A 21699-nucleotide genomic window follows, 5' to 3' on the forward strand; every position below is an offset into this window, starting at 1 on the left:
AGTTTTGGGGTGTTTTTTTTTTTGAAAATTCCTTCTTTTTTTTTTTTTTTTTTTTTGCAGAGCGTGGAAGATATCCATCACAGGGATAGGAGAAGTTGCACGAAAGGAAGGGGAAAACTGGATCCCTGGAACTCGCATTCAGCCCTATGACGGGGCTGTGGTTTGGGAAACCATGTCATACATTATGGGGTTTTGTGCATTTACTTGATCTGGAACAAGATCAGACTGGGAATGGTGTGGAATCATTTTGGGGTGAGGGTATAGTGGGTGGTTTCATTCTTCATTAAGAAGCTTTCCCAGGATAAAACGTAGAAAAACATATTGGAAGCAGTATGGGTGGAGGTCCTGAGTTTGCTAGTTGAAAAGTCAGGTTGGCTGAGCAGGTTAGCGACTAAGTAGAGAAAGTCATTAAAATCTGAGCAGATTGAACTACTTGAATGGCAACCCTGCTTCTGACCTTGGGAATACTGGTACAGATATATTTGTCTAATTTTTCCAACTTTATTTTCTAATTTCCTTTTATTTTATCTCAGTATTCCCTACAGATCCTTATACACAGGTCCTCATTAATTAGTTAATAAAAGAGCACAATTGAATATTTTGCTCAGAAAGATTATCAAGATGAGCTTTATTTAATACACAGAACTATTGGGCAATGGAGAGCAAGCAAGAGTTCTTGATGTTAAAAAACAAAAACAAAAAACTTACCTAGGTTTTAAAACTGGCTTTTTAAAACACGAGAGAATGCACAATTTATAAGCAAATGTTTCATTAAACTTACTATTTTTGAGATAATACAAAAACAAAAGTAAGGTGCTATTTAAGTGCATTCAATATACAATAATATATACTACTGATAAGGTTGTAATGAAAGTAGAATACTAATATATTGCTGATAGCATTGTAAACTGGAAAAATAATGTCTGTTTATTTAAAAACTATTAAAAATTCACATTCATTGACTCAGTGTTCCCATTCTTGGAGTGCATCCTAATGAAATATTCTAAAAAAATGAAAGAAGCTATATGCACAAATATGCAACCCAGAGGTTATTTATCTTAGTGGAAAAATTAGAAGACAACCAGTTTCCTAGTGTTGAGAACTTAGGTTAAGTAAATTATGGTGCATTAACAAGATGGATGATTACATGGCCATTAAAGTAATAATTGTGATGATTATGTAGCAACATGGTGAACAGTTATGATATACTACAATACAAAACTTACACATATGTATAGAAAAGAAATGTAAGGGAAAGGTGAAGGCTTTAGGATTTTTATTATGGTTGTCATAATGTTTTACACAAGAACAACAAAAGTTAGGGTCACAGGGTGCAGCTTTGACCCATAAACATTGACTAACTAAAGCATCCACAGTTATTTTCATTCACTAATACTACTAAGAAAATAAATATTTATAATTTCATTAAGAAGTAACAGTCCAGTATTATTAAAGGGGCTTAGAAACTGACACAAGTAAAAATCTTTTATCCAAGCCGACCTGTAAAAGCGAAGTACAGCTGGAATAACAGATTTCTAGGAATCTGATACCGTATACTATTACCCAGACTTTGCTAAAATCAGCTCTGGAAAATGTGTGAAAAGAATTATTAAGAATAACCTAAATTTAAAAAGTAAAATTGAAAAGTGAATAATGATAATAAAGAGTAAACACAAATTAATTACTCTACTTTGGATCCTGAGTCAGGAGTTGATAACTAGGTTTATCACAGCTGCTATTTCTCCAAATAACCATGTCTTCCACATAAGCCTCTAAGGCTGATGGAAAGCAGATGTGTCTAACTTTAGCATACAGTAAGATTTATAGCCATGGACATGAGCTGAGCCTATTAGACCTTAAAGATCTTTCACCTGTGGCTCCCCAGTATGGTTCTTGGGATAGGTAGAATATCCCCATTTTGTGGATGAGGAAATTGAGGCCCAGGAGTATTATTTGCCCAAGGTCACACTGCTAGTGAAGGTCAAATCTGTACTCAGACCTAGGTCTGTCCCATTCTAGTGACATATAGGAGTAACAGGGATAAATATATCAAGTATTCAGAGTATTTCCCATTCTCCTATCTTCTAACTAGGATTCCGTGGTTATCCACAAGCCCAATCAGCACAACAAAGGGCTCTAGTGGGCAGGGAAAAAAACTGGTGGCTAAATTAATTTATATTAGAAAGATGGAGATATTAGAAAGAACAGAGATACTCCTACAAGACTTGAATACACACAGGAGTAGAGGCCACAGAGAGACAACCTGGGGGTTTGTAGAGTGACATAGGAGATTTGGGGTGATGGCTGCCACATGTGTTGGGCCCTTAGGAAGAGGGATGGCCAAAGAGAAGAGTGCGGATGGCATAATACTACCTTGACCCATCTTTCCACGGAATCAGTATTCATTGCTCCTCGATGCTTTTGCAGTTATTTATGTTTCCTTTGAATGCGTCACCAGGTTGAGTTGGGCTTTATGTGGGAACAAGAGGCCCCTGTTTACTCAGGTTGTATGTGCAGGGATGTGCCTAGTATAAGGCTTGGACCATTGTCTTTCTGTCACGTGTACAGCGATGGCTCTGCCATTATCGCTCGGTTAGAGATTTTTGTTATGTGTAACAGGAATCAAACCTTCAGGTATGTAAAAGCTACATGAGGTCAAATGTAAAATGGCGGTTGGTATTAGATGGCTGTGGCTCTTTATAGTTTTGTTTTGTTTTTAGAATTGAGGTCTAGTTGATTTACAATACTGTGTTAATTTCAGGTGTACAGCATAGTGATTCCGTTTTTTTTTTTTACAGATTATATTCCATTATAGGTTACTACAAAATATTGAGTATAATACCCTGGCTCTATATAGTAAATCCTCATTGCTTCCTTATTTTATGTACAGTAGTTTGTATCTGTTAATTCCATACTCCTGACTTGTCCCTTCCCCCCACTTCTCTCCCCTCCAGTAACCATAAATTTGTTTCCTACGTCTGTGAATCTGTTTGTTTTGTATATACACTCATTTGTATTATTTCTTAGATTTCACATATAAGTGATATCATATAGTATTTGTCTTTGTCTTACTTCACTAAACATTATATTCTCTGGGTCCATCCATGTTGCTGCAAATGGCAATATTTCATTCTTTTTTATGGCTGAGTAATATTCCATTGTACATATATACCACATCTTCTTAAACCAACTGTCTGTTGACGGGTACTTGGGTTGCTTCCAAGTCTTGGCTATTATAAATAGGGTGTATGTATCTTTTTGAATTAGAGTTTTCTTTTTTTCTGGATATATATATACCCAGGAGTGGGATTGCTGGATCATATGGTAGACCTCTTTTAATTTTTTTTAAAGGAACCTCCATGTTCTTTCCCATAGTGGCTGCACCAATTTACATTTCCACCCACAGTGTAAGAGGGTTCCCTTTTCTCCACACCCTCTCCAGCATTTAGTATTTATAGATATTTTGATGATAGCCATTCTGACAAATGTGATACTTCATTGTAGTTTTGCATTTCTCCAATAATTAGCAATGTTGAGCATCTTTTCATGTGCCTGTTGGCCATCTGTGTGAATTCTTTAGAGAAATGTTTATTTAGTCCTTCTATCCATTTTTTGATTGTTTTTTTTGATATTGAGTTGTATGAGCTGTTTGTATATTTTGGATATTAACCCCTGTTGGTTGCATCATTTGCAAATATTTTCTGCCATTCCGTAGATTGTCTTTTGGTTTCGTTGATGGTTTCCTTTGCTGTGCAAAAGCTTTTAAGTTTGACAAGCTCCCATTTGTTTACTTCTGCTTTTATTTCTTTTGCCTTGGGAGACTGATCTAAGAAAATATTGCTACGATTTATGTCAAAGAATCTTTCACCTATGTCCTCTTCTAGGAGTTTTATGGTGTCATGTCTTACATTTAGGTCTTTAACTTAGTTTGAGTTTATTTTTGTATATGGTGTGAGGGAATGTTCTAATTTCATTTTTTTACACGTAGCTGTCCAGCTTTCCTAACACCACTTGTTAAAGAGACTCTCTTTTCTCTATTGTATATTCTTGCCTCCTCTGTTGAAGATTAATTGACTGTATGAGCATGGGTTTATTTCTGGGCTCTCTATTCTGTTCTGTTGATCTATGTTTTTGTGTCAATGCCATGCTGCTTTGATCACTGTAGCTCTGTAGTATACAACAAGCCTGTATACTGAAGCCTGAAAGGGTTATACTTCCAGCTTTGTTCTTTTTTGTCAGGATTGCTTTAGCAATTCTAGGTCTTTTGTGGTTCCATATAAATTTTAGGATTATTTGTTCTAGTTCTGTGAAAAATGGGGTGTTTTGATAGAATTTGCATTAAATTTACAGATTCCTTTGGGTAGTATGGCCATTTTAACAATATTAATTCTTCTAATCCAAGAGCATGGATATCTTTCTTCTTCTTTGTATCGCCTATGATTTCCTTCATCAATATTTTATAGTTTTCACCATATAGGTCTTTTGCCTCCTTGGTTAAGTTTATTCTTAGGTATTTTATTCTTTTTGATGTGATTTTAAATGGGATTAGTTTTTACTTTCTCTGGTATTTCATTATTAGTGTATAGAAATGCAGCATTTTTGTATATTAATCTAGTATCCCAATACCTTGCTGAAATCATTTATTAGTTCTAATAGTTTTTGTGTGGAGACTTTAGGGTTCTCTGCTTAGAGTATCAAGTCATCTGCAAATAGTGAGAGTTTAACCTCTTCCCTTACAATCTGGATGCCTTTTCTTTCTTTCCTTCTTTCCTTCCTCCCTTCTTCCTTTCCTTCCTTCCTTCTTTCTTTCTTTCTTGTCTGACTGCTGTGCCTATGATTTCCAACATTATGTTAAATAGAAGTGGCGAGAGTGGGCATTCTTTTCTTGCTGCTGAATTTAGCAGGAAGTCTTTCAGGTGTTCACTGTTAGGTATTATGTTGGTCATGGGTTTGTTGTAAATGGTAGATGGCTCTGGCCCTTTAAAGAGGGAAAAGTGTGATCTTTGAGATGGCACAATTTTTGGGTTCCATCCTCTGGGCTTCACCATCCCAGACTCCCTCTACCTTCTCATATGTACTAGGTTATTTGCAGTCTTTGCTCAACCTTTCCTCCTGCCTAGGATGCCTTCTTTGTACATCCTGGAACACTAGTGAACACCTACTCCTCTGTTTTTCAAGATTACTTCAAGCATCACATTCTTTATGAAGCCTTCTCTCTCTCTCGAAACAGCTGACAGCTTACCCTTGGATGCCAGCAAGGCATCATAAATGTTTACCACCAAACCCACCATGAACACTTTATTTTAATGTATCCATCTCTCCTCCCAAATTTTTTGAGGGTGGTACCATGTCTTATCGCTGTATGTCTTCCTAATGCAAAGTGCTTAGTAAATAGTTGTGAAATAATGAAGAAAGCAGTGATGCTGAAGAAGGAGAGATTTTTCTCTTTTTCAGGGCTTAATTTAAGACCCAATTTTAGTTGAGATTTAATCTTGTAGTCAGGTCTGCGTATAGAGAGAGGACTGCTCCTGTTTCTTTCTCTGCATCTAAGGACTACTCAAGGGACATGTGCATCCTGGAACTGGCCATGTATGGATTTGCAGCTAACAGTAAAAAAAAAAAAAGAAACAAGCTCTTTCTCAAATCTTTTTTCAACATTACTAGTTTAGGCATTCTGGGAACCAATCACCTCTTTAGTCTAACAGCATCAGGGTCCAGGATGAGTAGGGCAACATTAGGGTCCAGTGATTAAAGATTGTGGGTTCTGGAATCAGGGGGACTTGGTTGATATCCGAGGCTCACCACTTACCAGCTACATGTTGTTGAAAACATGAATTTCTTCAGACCTCAACATCTTCACCTTTAAAATGGCAATAATAATCCCCACCTCACTTGGTTGCTGTAATGATGAAATAGGCTCATAGAAAAAACACTTTGCACGGTGTCTGGCTGATAGTCAATACCTGCTAAGTGATGGCTTCTTATTTTTATTACTGCCCAAACGTCCCAAAATTCCCTAGAGAAACTAGAGATACAAAGAGGTCAATGTACTAATGCCACAGCTGGGGCCAGGAAGCAGAAACAACACAGTCCCGAGGCCAAGCCTTTGCCCCCTCCAGTGATGGATAACACTCCTCTTGCCTGCCAAGGCCACAGCCAAGGCACGCTGGCTTCCACTCTCACCCAGATTAGTGTAGACACCAACAGACAGTTCCGTGATAAGAAGAGTTCACACCAGACCCTTCAAAGGCAGGAAGAAGCTGGCCCGGGAGGCAAAGGCCAGCTTGGTAGAGGATTCAAGAACAGACCTGGGACTGAGCGTGTCCAGTGCCACCTCCCCTCACTCCAGTTGCAAGGGTGTGTTTGGGAAAGAAGAAAAGATAGTGTGTGAAGGCAGCCCCGCCCCTCAGGGGTTAAGAGAAGAAAGAAGACCTCATCTCTTAAGAGGGTTGTTTAGTGTCTTCCATTCCAACAGAAGGGCCATATCTTCTGTCTGAAAGTGTCTTTCACGTGACTTGTGGTTGAGGACTTCAGGGTAGGCCTGAACGCACTGTGACAATTCATAGCAGGGGTGAGATGCACATTCCAAAGGAGTGAGACCCACAGTCACCTCCACATAACAGTCAATGAGAAGCAGAACTAACATTTATTGAGCAGCTATGATGGCCAACTAAGGTTCTACAGGCACTCACTCACAGTCCTGACTGCCATCTTTGAGGCCTCAATTGTATTATCCTCATAACACACCTGGAAAACATGAGGCTAAGTTCATTAAATTGTCACAGCCATCCTGCTGAAATGCCCAGAGCTGAGACTGGAACACAGATCTGTCCTCACCAGAGTGCTTTCCTGACTCAATACGAAACATGTGTTAGGAAAGCAAGTTCCTAAACTCCAACAGGAATGTGGCAGACAAAGCAAGTAGCTGTGTTTGTATAAAAGAATGCTCATCAGACGTGAACCTATATACAAAGTGCCCTAAGTAAGAAGTTTGACCTAGAGAAAGCTAGTACATTTCTATCTAACAGTCTAAAAGCTGTCCTATGTCTAGAGCAGTGGTTCTCAACTGGGTGCAATTTTGCCCCCATCTGGCAATGTCAGGAGACATTTCTGGTTGTCACAGCTCGGGGGTACTACTACTGGCACCTAGTGGGTAGAGGCCGGGGACCCTGCTAAACATCCTGGAATGCATAGGACGGACCCGCACTTCAAAGAATTCACCAGCTCAAATGTCAATAATGCTGAGGTTGGTTTAGAGGGTAGAGGTCCTTGCTTATCTTCCATTCCTGGTTGTGAGCCAAATATATCACTCCCAAAATAGGCCAAGATAAAGACCAACTTAAGTGTGCCTCTTGCGTGTACAGGAAATAAGGCTAATTTCAAACCTCACTCCCCTCTTCTCTTCATCATTTGCTCATTTTGATTTTATATTCAATGTAATCAAAACCTCTAATACTAAATCATTTCTAACTTTTAGAACCCTCACAGGCATACCATTATACGAATCAAGATGGGATGATTTAAACAGGTATGCTCGATTAATTAATCAGTATGTATGGAAGAAGTTAGGAGACAAACGAAGGACAAAGGAGGATTTATGTGGCGATAAAACTCAACTCTGCTAACCAGCCCTTTGGTGGGAGAAGTCACAGTGTTCTCAGTTGCACTGGTTTCATTTCTGCCACTACCGGCCCTCTTGACAGTCTGGCGGGGGCAGGGGGTGGGGGTGGGTGATGCTTTGAATGTGACTAAGAACTCAACGCTACCCCTGACTGCATGAAGATGGAAGTCAGAATCTCAGGCAAGATGGGTATCAGGGTGGCAGAGGACTTGGGTTAAAGGCAATAAAACAGATGACACATACAAACTAGTCTGTAACGTCTCATAACCCCTAGTAAACTGGAAACCACAACGACTCAGTGATGGCTGATTTTATGTGTCAGTGTGACTGGGCCGTGGAGTGGCCAGACAGTTGATTGAACACTCTTCTGGGTGTGTCGGGGAGGGTGTTTCTGGATGAGATGAACATTTGAATCAGTAGACTGAGTAAAGCAGACTGTCCTCCCTAATGTGGGTGGGCCCCATCCAGTCAGTTGAAGGCCTGAGTAGAATAAAGGCTGAGTAAGGGAGAATTCACTCTCTATGCCTGTCTTTGAGTTGGGACATCAGTCTTCTCCTGCCTTTGGACTCAGACTTGGACTTCAACTGGAATTTATACTATAAACTATACTATAGCTCTCCTGGGTCTCCAGATTGCTGACTACAGATCTTTGGCCTTCTCAGCCTCCAAAACTGTGTGAGTCATTCCTTATAATTATCTATCTATCTATCTATCTATCTATCATCTCTCCTTAGATAGACAGACCTATAGATAGACCTATAGATACATCTCCTATTGCAGACCAATATCTCCTATTGGTTCCGTTTCTCCGCATAAACAACTAACTCAGTCTATAGACCACAATGGCCGTAACAATAAGCTCCCAAGTGCTGTGAGCTGAGCATCACGCTCAGAGCCTGTCCATTTTGCAGCAACCCAAGGACGTAGATCCCGTGGCCTCACTCTACAGGTGAAGCAAGTCAGGCTCGGGGAGATGAAGGACCTTAGACAGGCTGCAGCCTTCAGGCCAGGCTGTGACCCTCAATCTGGTTATGACATGTCAGGGGCCTGTTGATTCCACAAGTGCTAAGAAGACACAGGAGGTCCCAAGGCCCCATGGGAAGATTTTCAGGCAATCATTTATAACCAGGTTGGGTAGGAAGGCTTTGGCCTCCATCTCCCACCCTCTCGGCCCTGTATTTTATTGTTTCAATTAGAATGCAATGGGCTTCTGACACTATAAGTGGAGTCTTTCTGGAGCTCGTTTTGCTGTCCTGATCGGCTTGGGTGGCTGCCTCTCTCTAGGGGATTTGTGGGTTCGTGAGATGAGTGAAACTGGACACATACATACACACACACACACACACACACACTGAGAGACAGCAAGAATGCACTTGTGTGCAAGCTGCCCCTCTCCTTTCCTCAGCCCTAGGGAAAAAAAAAACCACCCACGGATACTGTATTCGTCCCCTTCCTGTTCTACTACAAATAAAACCGCTAGTCTACAGTTTACACCATGAGCCTCAAAAACCTCTCAGAAATCGACTCTGGTTCCTGTGGGTTCAGTCTCTGGATTCCAGAGTTTTAAGAACTTGGCCATTTCGGTCTGAGGTTCTCAAAACTGACTGCACCAGACTCATCTCAAGGAGTTTAAAGTTTTTATTTTGCCTAGCCTCTCTCCACTTCCACTGATTCAGAGTGTCCGGGGGAGGTCTAGAAATCTCTGTGTTTAACAAGTGGCTCGGTGATTCTCACGAAGCCAGCTTGGCACAAATACGTGGGCACACCTACATCTTTTCCCCAGGACTTAAATAGTAGTTATCTGTCCTTCAGACAGAGAAAAGTGTGCAGACTGCGGGGGAAATTTGCTTTATAGTTTTGTTCACTTCATGAAATAAAATACCAAGAGTCCTGGATATGATATAGTGCAGTGATCCAAATACTGGGTTTTAGAGTGAGGCTGACAGGAGTGGCAAGACCCGAGCAAGCCATCCAACCCATTCAAAGCCCCGGGGCCATCATCCCAATACTGTTTAGTTTCTATAGGCTGATTTATGCATCAATTAATCAAAGAGGTAAGCAATATTTATTCCACTGAGCATTTACTAAGATGCTCCCCATTGCCTCGGGGGCTGCAAGGCTTGGAGAGTTCCACGTCTGTCTCATTGTACTTGTCGTACTGTATTAGAATCACCTGACGATGTGTCTGAGTATAGACAAACGCTCCTCCAACTTTGCTGTGTTTGGAAATTCCCTGGAGAGCATGGTAAAGCCCAGCTTTGGAGCTCCATTCTTTCCAATGGAAAGAATCTGATTCAGTAGGTCTGGAGTGGGTTTGTAAATTTGCATTTCTTTTTTTTTTTTTTTTTTTCAGAATGCTTTATAATGTTTTTTATTGAGGTGACATTAACATTAAATTAAACATTTTACTTTATTTTGTTTGTTTTTTGAATTTTATTTTTTTATACAGTAGGTTCTTATTAGTTATCTATTTTATACACATTAGTGTATATATGTCAATCCCAATCTCCCAATTCATTCCCCCCCGCTCCACCGCTTTCCCCCTTTGGTGTCTGTACGTTTGTTCTCTACATGTGTGTCTGCCTTGCAAACCGGTTCATCTGTACCATGTAAATTTGCATTTCTAACAAGCTTGCAGGGGACACCCATGTCGCTAGTCTGAGGACCACTCTTTAAGCATCACTGCCCCTAACCCCAAGCTTCTTCAGGCAAAGAGTATGGCTTATTCTTCTCTTTCTGTACTTGTGTGGTAAAATGCCTAGAATAGCAAAGCGGTTCTTGAAATCTTTGTTGAATGAATGAATGAACGTATGATAAACCCACATGCATGAGGTTAGCAGTTTATCTTAAAGTGAGGGCAGAATTTCTTTGGGGGCCATAGTACTATTCTCGAATGAGAATGGATTTAGGAATTTCAGTGTATGCAAGCATCTGAACTCTATAACTTCTCTGTGATAATTCAAGACACCTGTTGACCTCAGTCTCAGAGCATGATTTCCCCCAGGAAAATGGCAAAACCTCACCCAGCTTTAGGGTCAACTTGAACTGGAAGCCTGCTGACAACAGTGGCTGCCACCTTGCACCACATGAATACGAGATGATGCATTTCTGGGAGAAAGTATCGCAGGCCAGATGCTCTCAGCAGGGATGCGTTTGTATAGCCTATTAGTCAGAGGTAACCCCAGTGATTCCATTCTCTGCACTGGACAGAGGCAAGCTTCTCAAGTTATTAAATTCTAATAGCCACTCTAAAGGCTCACAGAGCCTTCCAGAAGAAAACTCTGTCCACTGGCACAAATGACAATGAATCTCACGAGAGGGCATGAAAACCCTGAAGTTTAATTCAAGTTGCCGCTGAAATTCCCCTCCATCTCCACAGTGTCAGACCGGCTGGCAGATCGTATTCTGAGGAATGGTTTCCTAATTCCTCTCACTGCTCTGTACCCCACCTGACTCAATTACAAAGCATGGCACCTTTCATGTTTGTCGACTGAATGAATACATCAAGTTCCTTTTCCTTTCTTATTTTAAAGCTCACCTATACCCCACTTTGTCTTTCTATTTAATCTTACTTTCATCTCAAGGGCCTCTCTGTTGACCAATCCAATAGCTTCTACACTAGAAAAATGTTCTCTAAGATTCACTTCTTTAGAAAAAGTATGTTCAAAAAAATTCTCCATATCCTGCAGCTTTTCCAAGAAAAAGAGAAAAGCCCACTTTTTAAGGCATATACAAGATATACTTAGGTTTCTCCTTTTGCATGCCGAGTCTCAAGGGGCTAACGTGCCTCTTTCTGAAGTAAAGCTACACAAGCTACATAAATATGAACAAATAATGCCGGGGATAATGATGGATTTCACCATACAGAGTCTTAAGAGGGGAAGGGTACTTTAGAATAGTGCTTCTCAAATTTTAATGTGCCTAGGAGTCACTTGGGTATCTTGTTAAAATGTAAATCACGCAGGCCTCACAAGCTCTCAGGTGATAACAGTGCTGCTGGTCTGTGCACCCCACTTTGAGTAGCAAGGCTGTAGAGTTCCTTCATCTAGAGCAGCGCCGTCCAATGGAGCTTTCTGCAATGATGGAAATGTTCTAGATCTGCTCTGTCCAATATGGCAGCCATTAGCCACATGTGGCTATTTTCAGCACCTGACACGTGGCTAGTGTCTCCAGAAAATTAATTTTAAATTTTATTTAATTTTAATTCGTTTAAATTTAAACGGTCGCGTCTATGTAGTGGCTACCATACTAGACAGCTGCTTTGTAGCATTGGAAACTGAGACTGAAAGAGTTCGTTAAAAGAGTTTCAGAAAGAAGAAACCTGAAAAGCAAGGCAAAGCCACAATCCTTAAACCCATACTGTAAATTTATTCTGATTCCCACCCTCCTCCCTTTCAGCTCTCTGGAGGGAGGGTTCAAGGCTTCCCCTCTGTTCTCCATCATGTTCCCAGAATCTCTCTCTAAACAAAATAGTAGTTAGGAAAGGCTTTATAAATGTTCTAAAGTGCAGAAGATTATCTCGTTTACATAAACTCTTCTAAGTTGGCAAAAACAAGCAAGACGTCTTAGGATAAACAGTTCCTTTGTTATGGGCCCTTTCACCCCGGGGTATGTCTAGCAGAATTCTGAAGACAGGCTCCAAGGTTATTTCTTTGCTGTGTTTTGGCCCTTTGGCCTGGAACACAGGAACAAATGCAAACAGTCCCAGGCATTCTAGAAAAGTTGAAAAGGAAGGAGAGCTCAGTTCAAGTTGAGTTCCCTCAAATGAGAAAATGCTGAGGGTGGGGAAAGGGTAGGATTTCATTTTGTCTGAACTGGATTTGTCAGCTCTCAGCATGTTACAATCTACATTAGAGTTAACGAGGTTTGAGGATCTTCCCTGGGCTGGTGAGTACTAATTTCCATTGAGGAAAAAGTTACGAGGCTTGGGTATCTTAATGATAACAGATAAGTTCTCTGTGCTGGCAGAGCTACAAAGCATGTTGCTATGAAACTGTATGGATTGGGCTATTTCTTTTGCGTATACAGTTTCCCCTTAAAGAATCCACTTGGCGTGAGTTGCAAACCCGCTTGGGGACCCTTGTGATTAATTGCTTGAACTGGCTAGTGGCCATCAGCAGAATCTCGCAATTTACCAAGTTCTACACAGAATTATGAAACTGAAGGTTTAATGGGATTTCAGGTAATAGAGCCCAGATGTCCAAGACTATGATGTTTGAAATTATATGGCTCACAAGGCTACAGGGCTTAAATCTTATTTATTTCTTGCTTAGTGAATTTCCCTCTTTCCATCTTTATGTCATCTTGGACCAGTCACATGCTAAAGTCCTCATCTTGACATACTGCATCTAGAGAAGACATTCACGTACCCACACCTGTAGCCAGTAGCCTGGAGACACGTGTGAGCCCCACCTTCCTGTCCAGGATCTTGGGATTACGTTTTAGCCAAGTATACAGTAATTACAGCCCTAGCTCCACCTTGCCGCTATGCTAGAGCTTAACTTCCAAATTGCTTTCACACATTCAATTGTATTTTATTCTATCAGGATCCAGGAGAAATGGGCTGGGACAGGTATTATTATCTCCATTTGGATGAGGAAACTAAGGTACACAGAAGAGAAGGGATAATAATAGTTAACATTTGTGGAACCCTTACGTGCCAAGAAGTACTGTTCCCATGGGGTTTCTGTGCATCATTTCCTTTAAACCTTATTCACACCTTATAACACCTTTGAGGTTGATATGATTATCAACTCTACTTTGCAACCCAGAAAACTAAGGCACACAGCGATTGGGTCACACTGCTGAGAACTGATGGAGCCAGGACGAAAGCTGGTACTCTGGCTCAGTTATGATGTGCTACCTCCTCCCCAGGAAGTATCGCTAGCATCACAGATGAGACCTGGAGTCTGTTGGTGCCAATGGAGCATTCATTTAACATCGTTTGCAAGACAGAAGACAAATCCCAGGCACATTTTTCTGACAAGAAGCGCCCTATATCCTTCTTCCCTGTTCTCCTCCAGAGCAATGCCACCTCTTGAGTGTTCTGAGGCGAGAAGGGGGATTCTGTTTAACGGCACCCGTTCGAGAAGAACACTTGGCCTAATATTCCCCGCCCTTTACCCTCACACTTCAGCACATCCTTGCAGACTTATCCACCCTGCATTCCAGTCACAGTAACTGATGGAATTTGTCCTATCCTGCCTTTCCTTTGTTTATGTGGTCCCTACCTCCTTCCCCATCCTCCTGCCTCTATTCTCCCTTTCTCACCAGGCCAGCCACAGGCCACTTCAACAAGGTTTTATATATTCCCATAAAGCATCTCTCTCCCTGTTCAGAATCTCTGCAAGACTTTGTTGCATGAATGGACAAATGAAATGAACATCATCTTTTGATCACTGTACCAGGCATATGCAAAATACCAGGGATATAAAGATGAATGGCCCTTGTCATTGCCCTCAGGAAGCTTCCGGTCTACGGAGAGATCTGTACACAGGAAAACCACTATCACATAACGTCCTGCATGACATTACAGAAGGAAGGGTGCTCATCACTGTTTCCAGATATGGCTGGGAATCCTGCCCAAGCCTCACCCGCCCTCCTGGTTAGGGAAACTTCATGTGCGAAGGGCTTGTATTTTATGCATCTCTGTTTAGCCCCAAGCACTCAGCACTCTCTGAACTAAGCAACTATATGATGCCTAATGAAGACCTGTCAGAGAAGTGATGGAGTCTCTCTCACTATGGTAGGAGGGGTCTAGAAACCTTCTCTCCTTCTGTCTTTTCAGTGGAAATGCAGAAGAGGGAAGCAGGCCCTTGCTGCCCCCCACGGCGGTCCCACAATGGTGCTGGCCCAGACAGGATGGGGGCAGAGGAAGCTCCCGGTGTGTCCTTAGGGTCAGTGAGCAGCAATGGCCCAAGCCATAGCTCTCGTCTGTAAGGGGCCAAGGAATGTTTAATGTACTGCCTTAAAATTATCGTTTGGGCAAGTCTTCCTAAAACCTACTTCTGTCTTCAAGAGTTGGGAAATTGTTCTTCTTTAAAAATCACTATTTCAGAGCAGTTATTCTGATTACTTATTATGTGACCTCTTATAAAACTCTTTGCACAAATAAGCTTTTTTATTAGTTACTCTTCTCAAAAGGACAGTGAGGGAATCCCGGGCAGGGGCCCAGGCCCTTGAAAATCTCTCTAGAAAGTTGGGGTTTGGTTTGGGGGTACTGCAGCAACAGTGCGTTCATATTTATAACGTTTATTGGAGACAGGGTGGGTGGAATGGCTGTTATCACACAACATTTCATATCTTTCCAGAAACACCAACCTGTGATGCCCTCCAATTTTAAGGAATCACTATGGGATAATGAAAATAAGTGATTCTTCTACTCGCTAGTTTTAAGACTGGTCAAGTTATTTAACCTCTCCGAGCCACGGCTTTCTCATATGTAAAAGGAGGGAATTCATGTGTGGTTTACAGATGTTTTTGTGAGAACTACTATATTTCCTTGAATCCAAAATGCAATTTTTTTTAAAGTACCACTGAGAAAGGAAAAAAAAAAACACTGCTCATGGAACTATGAGACAATGCTTTTTTGGACAGTCCCGCACAAGGCATGATATTAGCCTTTAGTTTCTTTGAGATTTCTTTCATTGGCTCTGAAGAACCTGGCAATTTCTCTGACTTTAGGTACAAGCTTCGTGTATGATGGGCAATCCCTTTGCATACATCCTAGTAATAAAATCAACACACCTTCATCTTCTTGTGGTATCTTCCTATAGGTAGTGTAAATCTCATGATTTACTGCTGCTTTTAAAAATATATGAAATTGAGGTCATTCCTCCAATGTCAAACATTTGCCTCGCTAATGGTGCTCTACTTCCGTGACTGAGCATTAGGGATAAATTTTTGCTTCAATGCCAAATTATACTGTAATATTTCTGAAGACATTTTAAAATAGCAATTAAACTCAACAGGTGATGTACTAATAGTATATATAACTTGAGTGAAGTGATGAAAATATGAACAGTCACAGCCAAATTCATGCACCCAAGACTGTCATATGAATTACAGTGATTACAATGTAAAATGTTCAATTCAGAAATGTTAAAATATAAAAAAATAGTACATCTCAGAAGCAGTGAAATACAGTAAATAAAAGAACATATATTAGGGGTCTTGTGCCGACTAGATGCTCAACAAATCTCAAATACCTGTCCGTTTAATAATGGAGAATGGTGACTCTCAAAAGAGTACAGGGAAGTTGAACCTCATACGGTTGCAAAGAGATAAAATACTGGGTTGAAATCTGACTCTTTTTGGATAAAATTTACATTTCAGAAACTACAAAACCATGAATGATCTCCATAGAAATCAAAGTACTTTTCCATGAACAATGTGAGAGATGGCTGCAAATTCTTGTCACAGCCCCTCTTCCTACCTCCCGTTGGGGTCTTTTTTCCTACTCCTTTGAATCTGGGCCAGGCCTGTGACTGCTTTGTCTAATAGCATATGGAAGAAATGGCACTGGACCAGTTCTGGGCCTAATCTTTAGGAGAATTGGGAACTTCTGCTTCTTCCTCCTTAGAACTCAGTTGCCATGCTATGCGTAGGCCAAGGAGCTACATGGAGAGGCCCACGCGGAGGAGAATTGAGGCTCCCAGCTGAACCTCAGCTGAGCGACCAGCCAAGTGCCTTGGCTAACTTGCTAGCCATTTGAGTGTGCCATCTTGGATGTGGATCTCAGCCCCAGCTGATAGCATGTGGGGAGAAAGGACGAGTTCCCTGCTGAGTCTTGCCCAAATTGCAAAATCATAGCGAAGTAATGACTATTGTTGCTTTGGGCCTCTAAAATATGGGGCAGTTTTTTATGTAGCAATAGATAATCAAACTTCACTACCTTGTTAATTTTCACAGATGCTCTGAGCAAGATCTATTCAAGAACTTTAAAGAAGCAGGACGTGGAAGTGAATCTAGATCTTCTGACTCTTGGACCGTGGCCCTTGCATTATTCTATACACTGCGGTTATCAGGGCTCAGCAGGGCTTGTAGGGCTCTGACTGTCTTACTCGTTAGTTCTCATCTGACTATATGATGAGAGGGTTATAGGGCTTAAAATTCAATTCAACGTCTTTATTCTCAAAATTTGTAGACCATAAATGAAATTTTTAAGACAGTCCTTTCCCTTCACTCTCAAGGAGTTTTTTCCATCACTGGAAATCCTTAAAAGAGTTGAATTCTGGTGGGTTCAGGAAAAAAATAGAGAAGAATTAAGAAGCACTCAAGAGGGGGGAACTTTCAGTATCTCCCCCCTCCCCACACAATCTAAAACCTTACTTGGAATTTGAGAGTGGAGTTCGTGAATTAGGTACAAACGTGCTTGTGATATTCCCAAGCCTTTTTAGATATCCGGTGGTGGCCTCAAGGAATAATACCCTAGTGGAAACAAGCAAGAGTCATGGGGACTCATTCATCTCAGTCATGGATTATTCAGAATGGAATCCCAAGATGACACAGATTACCTTGTTGACAGACTAACACACACGGAGTAGAATCAGTCAGTCCTTGTGTCAGAAAGGCTTCACGTTGAGACAGAAGTCTGGCTGACCACAATGTTACTTTAAACAGCAACCAAGTATATTTCACACTGCTGTTCACTTTCCATGCTAGGGCATCAAGATCTTTTGTCTTAACATCTAGCAGCCTGTGTGCCGAGGCTGGCTATGGTGTCTGCAACATGTTAGAGCTTATGGTAAGAGTGTGTGCCCTTAGTAGAGACATCTGTGTCTCAAGAGGCAACGCAGTCAAGCATTTCATCTTGCAGTGCAATGTTCAGCTAAAGAGGCTTAAGGAGACAGATCTTCTTTGTCTCAGGGAAACTCCAAATATCACTGAAGCAGCAAGCTTTTAATAGACATACATGAAGGATGCTACTACCATAGGATGTTAGAAATATGCTACTACCATATGGATGTTAGAAACTTGGTGTTTATTTTGGAAATCAAGAAGGGGAGGGAAAGTAAACGTAGGGTTGCATTCAATATAAATTGCTGGTGTTTATCTTTGCTTTAAAGCTATAGCACTCATGAAATTGTGATTCTTCCCCAGGACCTGCTGGTTGACGACAAAGCTACCATTTCTTAATGAAATCAGTTGTGTAGGAGACAGTGCCTCACAGCACACGAACAGAATAAATTAGAGAAGTGTAGAAAGTGCAGTGGAACAACGGCTGGAGATGGAGGTGGAGGCTTGATAGGAACACCACTCAGGTGAGAGGTCAAACAAGAGGTCTGCCTGTTACCGCAGTTGTTAGACGTAAGGAGAACTTATCTGAAGCGCTAAAAAAACCTGAATAAGGATGATCAAGATAGAGAAGTATTACTTCTCTACGCATGAAAAATCTTTCTGTTATTTTTTATATAAACCAAGTTATAGTCAAATTCCTGTGTTTCAAATGTTAGCATTTGGCAAGTTCAATAATCTAGAACAGGTGTTGGAAAACTAGAGCACCCACCCGTAAGACAAATCCAGCCCACTACCTGTTTTTATAAATCAAGTTTCATGGGAACATGGCTGTGCACATTCGTTTATGTATTGTCCACGGCTGCTTTTAAATTACAGTGGCAGAGCTGAGTTGTTGCTACAGAGATCGTATAACTCACCAAACCTAAAATATTCGCTATGGTTCTTCACACAAAAAAGTCTGCTGACTCCTGATGTACAATACCAAAATAAATTTAGTATTAGTGAAAAGGCTTTAAGGAGATTATATACGGCAAGGAAAATAGCTGTTACCAAGTGCCCTCTACTGCATGGATGTACATGAAATACCCTTTCATCCTCACTCAGACAAGTTCCATGAAGTAAGCAGGATAGAAAGCAGTGAGGACTCACAGATGGTACCGTTTAGTAGGAGCTGGTAGAAGGCTGAAGAAACAAAAAGTACTGAATTGCAGCAGTTGGGGGCCATTTAGCATAGAGACACATGTACCGTAGCTTAATACACTTATTAAGTGAGACATTTAAGAAATCTATTTAATGCTTAAAGGAGGAAGTTTCAATCATCTCCCCAAATTTTAAGTACTGGAGCTTATTCTGAATGTTTCTTGATAAATGCAAGATCAGCCGTGTATGAATGTGGTGTGACTTCAGGAAACCAGCGATACGAGATTCTGTGCATAAGGAGTCGTCTATGTAACTATTCCTTCACTGTCTACAGCCCCTACCTCAGCTTTTCCTTTCCAGTGCCTGTGCTCAGCGTTCATCTCTTAGACCCTTGCGGTAGTTTTATTCTTCTGCTCTAACCTATTCCAAATGCCCTTACCGCATGAGTCTCCCCTGCAGAACTACCTGCCTTGTTCATCAGCACACGCCAAAGGAATACCCACTATGGGCAAGAGATTGTGCTAGATTCTGAAGGGGACTCAGAGCTGGGTAAGACAGTTTTTGCCTACAGAGCGCTTCCAATATTAGGGAGGAAGGACAATATACTTGTACAGTTGACCCTTGACCAACATGGGCTTGAACTTATATGTGGATTTTTTTCAATAAATAATACAGTTAGCCCTCCATATCCGCAGGTCCCGCATCTAAGGATATGGACGGCCAACTATGGAACTTGAGCATCTGAGGATTTTGGTATCCGTGGCAGGTCCTGGAACCAACCCCCCACAGATACCAAGGGATGGCTATGGAAAAATAAGAGTATAAGATATTAGTTGATGCAAAAAAAAAAAAAAAAAAAAAGGATGATTGCTGTTGCATAAATTGGTCCTGAGAGGGTGGAATTTGAACCAGGCCTTGAAAGAAAGGAGAAAAGAGGGGAAAGGGCATTGTAGGATGTTAGCAATGCCCAACTGCATTCAAAGACTCTCTGGGGCTCCACTTTCCTCACAATGTAAGTTCCAGGGTAGGAGGCTGTATCCGGAGTTCTCTGTAATCACTACACGTCCCATCCGTGCCTTCCACAACATCCCTCACAAATAAACTCTCCTCTGATTTTTGGGCATGCTGTTCTAATACCTAGAAAAGCCTTCTGTCCCCTCATGCTTATCTGAAGTCTATTTATGAGTTGAGGTCCAGCTTCTCCATGGGGCCTCACCATGGGGCTCTATTCCGTGGGGCTTGGTCACACGTGGTTCTACTGTTCAGGACTAGCATACAGTTCACACCAAACACAGCTCACGGCCCGCGTTCTGCAAGACCAAAGTTGGTCTCTCTTCAACAGCACAAGTGTACCAATTACAGGCTTGGGTGTCAAATTGCTATAGAGGGCGCCTAAGCGCTTATCCTCAAGTTACTGACTTATTCCACCGTACATCAGTAATACACGATTCACAGCCTGGCCCTGGTCTGCGGCCCACGCTTTAAATAGCACTGCTCTGGTGTAACTTCATCTCTTCTCATGAATCTTTAAAGCACTTATCATCCTTTTTAGGGTCTGAAAACCGGCGGCATGTAGGCCCAACTTTAGTTAATTGCCAACACGCAAACATGAAGAGATTTATACTTCTTTGAAAAACCGGTAGTTGTGGCCTCATCGTCCCGTATTCTCAAATGACAATAATTGGCTGGAGCTGCCTCCTTAGGTGTGCCACGAACACTCCAGTTTTCCAAAGTGCCCATCACACTTCTCACTCTTCTCAGGGCACTGCACCTCTCTCTTTCCTGTTTGCCTGAGCCCTGTAGGAACCTGTGTGGGCCACACTGGTCTATGATGTGCATTTTGCCACGTTAGTTATATTATTACATGCTCTAATTGCTTGCTGTGTGCTTGTCTTGTGTTCCCATCTAGATGCAAATTCCTGGAGGGGAGAGACTGTGCCCTGTATCTCTTCTCGAGTCCCTCTCGGTAGACAGCACGGTGCTATGCACACAACGACCATGTGTTTGAATGAAGGCATGACCTATTCTGCCTAGGTTATAAATCTAAAGTACAAATCCTAAGTCATATATACAAGGTAATTTTGTTAACTCTCTGGTGGAGTAAAGGCAGCCGTATACGCTTTGCCACTTCCACTCAATGAGAGATGTGCATCTACTTCCCCTTCTCTTGAATCTGGGTTGGCCTCTAGCTGCTTTGAACAGTGGAGAATGGGATGATGATGCTATATGTCGGGTCTAGGACTGGCCCGTAAGAGGCGGGCAGCTTGGTCTGTTGAGAAGTCTCACCGCCCCACAGGAGAGACCACGTGGAAAAGTTTTGAGAATCTATGGAAAGGGAAAGCGCCCAGCTGAGCCAAGTCTTCCAGCCATCCCTGCCAAAGCACCCGGAAAGCGAGTAAATCTACCTTGGACCAGCCCTGCCACCAGATGAATGTCACATAGGAACCACATTCAATGCTACGTGAAGCTGAAAAGACACCTAGCTGAGCCTTGCTCCAATTCCCAACCCTCAGAAGTGTGAGATATAATGAAATGGTAGCTGTTTTAAGCCACTAAGTTTGGGTGTAGTTTGTTACATGGGAACAAAGAAATGAAAGAGAATCATCCCCATTTCTACTGTCCATCTGACGGCATACTAATATTCAGAATTCGAGTCCTTATCTTTGGAAAACTGTGGCATACATTAAAAGTGCTAATCCTTGTCTGGCACTCTGAGTAAATGGTGGAGGCGACTCATGGCTGGAGGGAGCGGGCTGGGAGTCCTGCTGTTGAGAGAACCAGTGTTTCCTGATGCACACACCACTGGGAGTGGGCACTTGGTTGTACGTAATTCCACTGTCACATCCTTCAGTAATGGACACGGTGAGTAATATCTTTTTTTCTGAAGCAATTCCGCTGGGCTATTAATTTTTTATTTTAGAAAGATATCTATCCATTATTTTGATCTACATAAATAATCTGGCCGTGATTTTGTATTTTACGACTTTGTCTAATAGGCTAACAGTCTGTGACCATCAGATTGTGGAATGTGAAATTTGAGAGCCTCTAAGAAATGCTTCCTTTCAGTTGCCAGACCCTAGAAATCTAAAGGTCCTTAAGAAGTGTACATTTTAATTTATTTTTTAACTTTTTGGTCACGACATACAGCATAAGTGATCTTCATTCCCCCACCAGGGACGGAACACACACCCCCTGCACTG

At 41.6% G+C, this 21699-nt stretch overlaps 1 protein-coding gene across 1 annotated transcript in view; it reads right to left on the bottom strand.

Moving 5' to 3' along the window:
• SAMD12 (sterile alpha motif domain containing 12) overlaps positions 1–21699 on the bottom strand; it is a 414016-nt gene that overhangs the window by 8431 nt on the left and 383886 nt on the right. The window lies entirely within an intron of this gene.

This window comes from Neophocaena asiaeorientalis, unplaced genomic scaffold, assembly GCF_003031525.2.
Source record: "Neophocaena asiaeorientalis asiaeorientalis breed wild unplaced genomic scaffold, Neophocaena_asiaeorientalis_V1.1 scaffold177, whole genome shotgun sequence".
Lineage (NCBI taxonomy): Eukaryota > Metazoa > Chordata > Mammalia > Artiodactyla > Phocoenidae > Neophocaena > Neophocaena asiaeorientalis.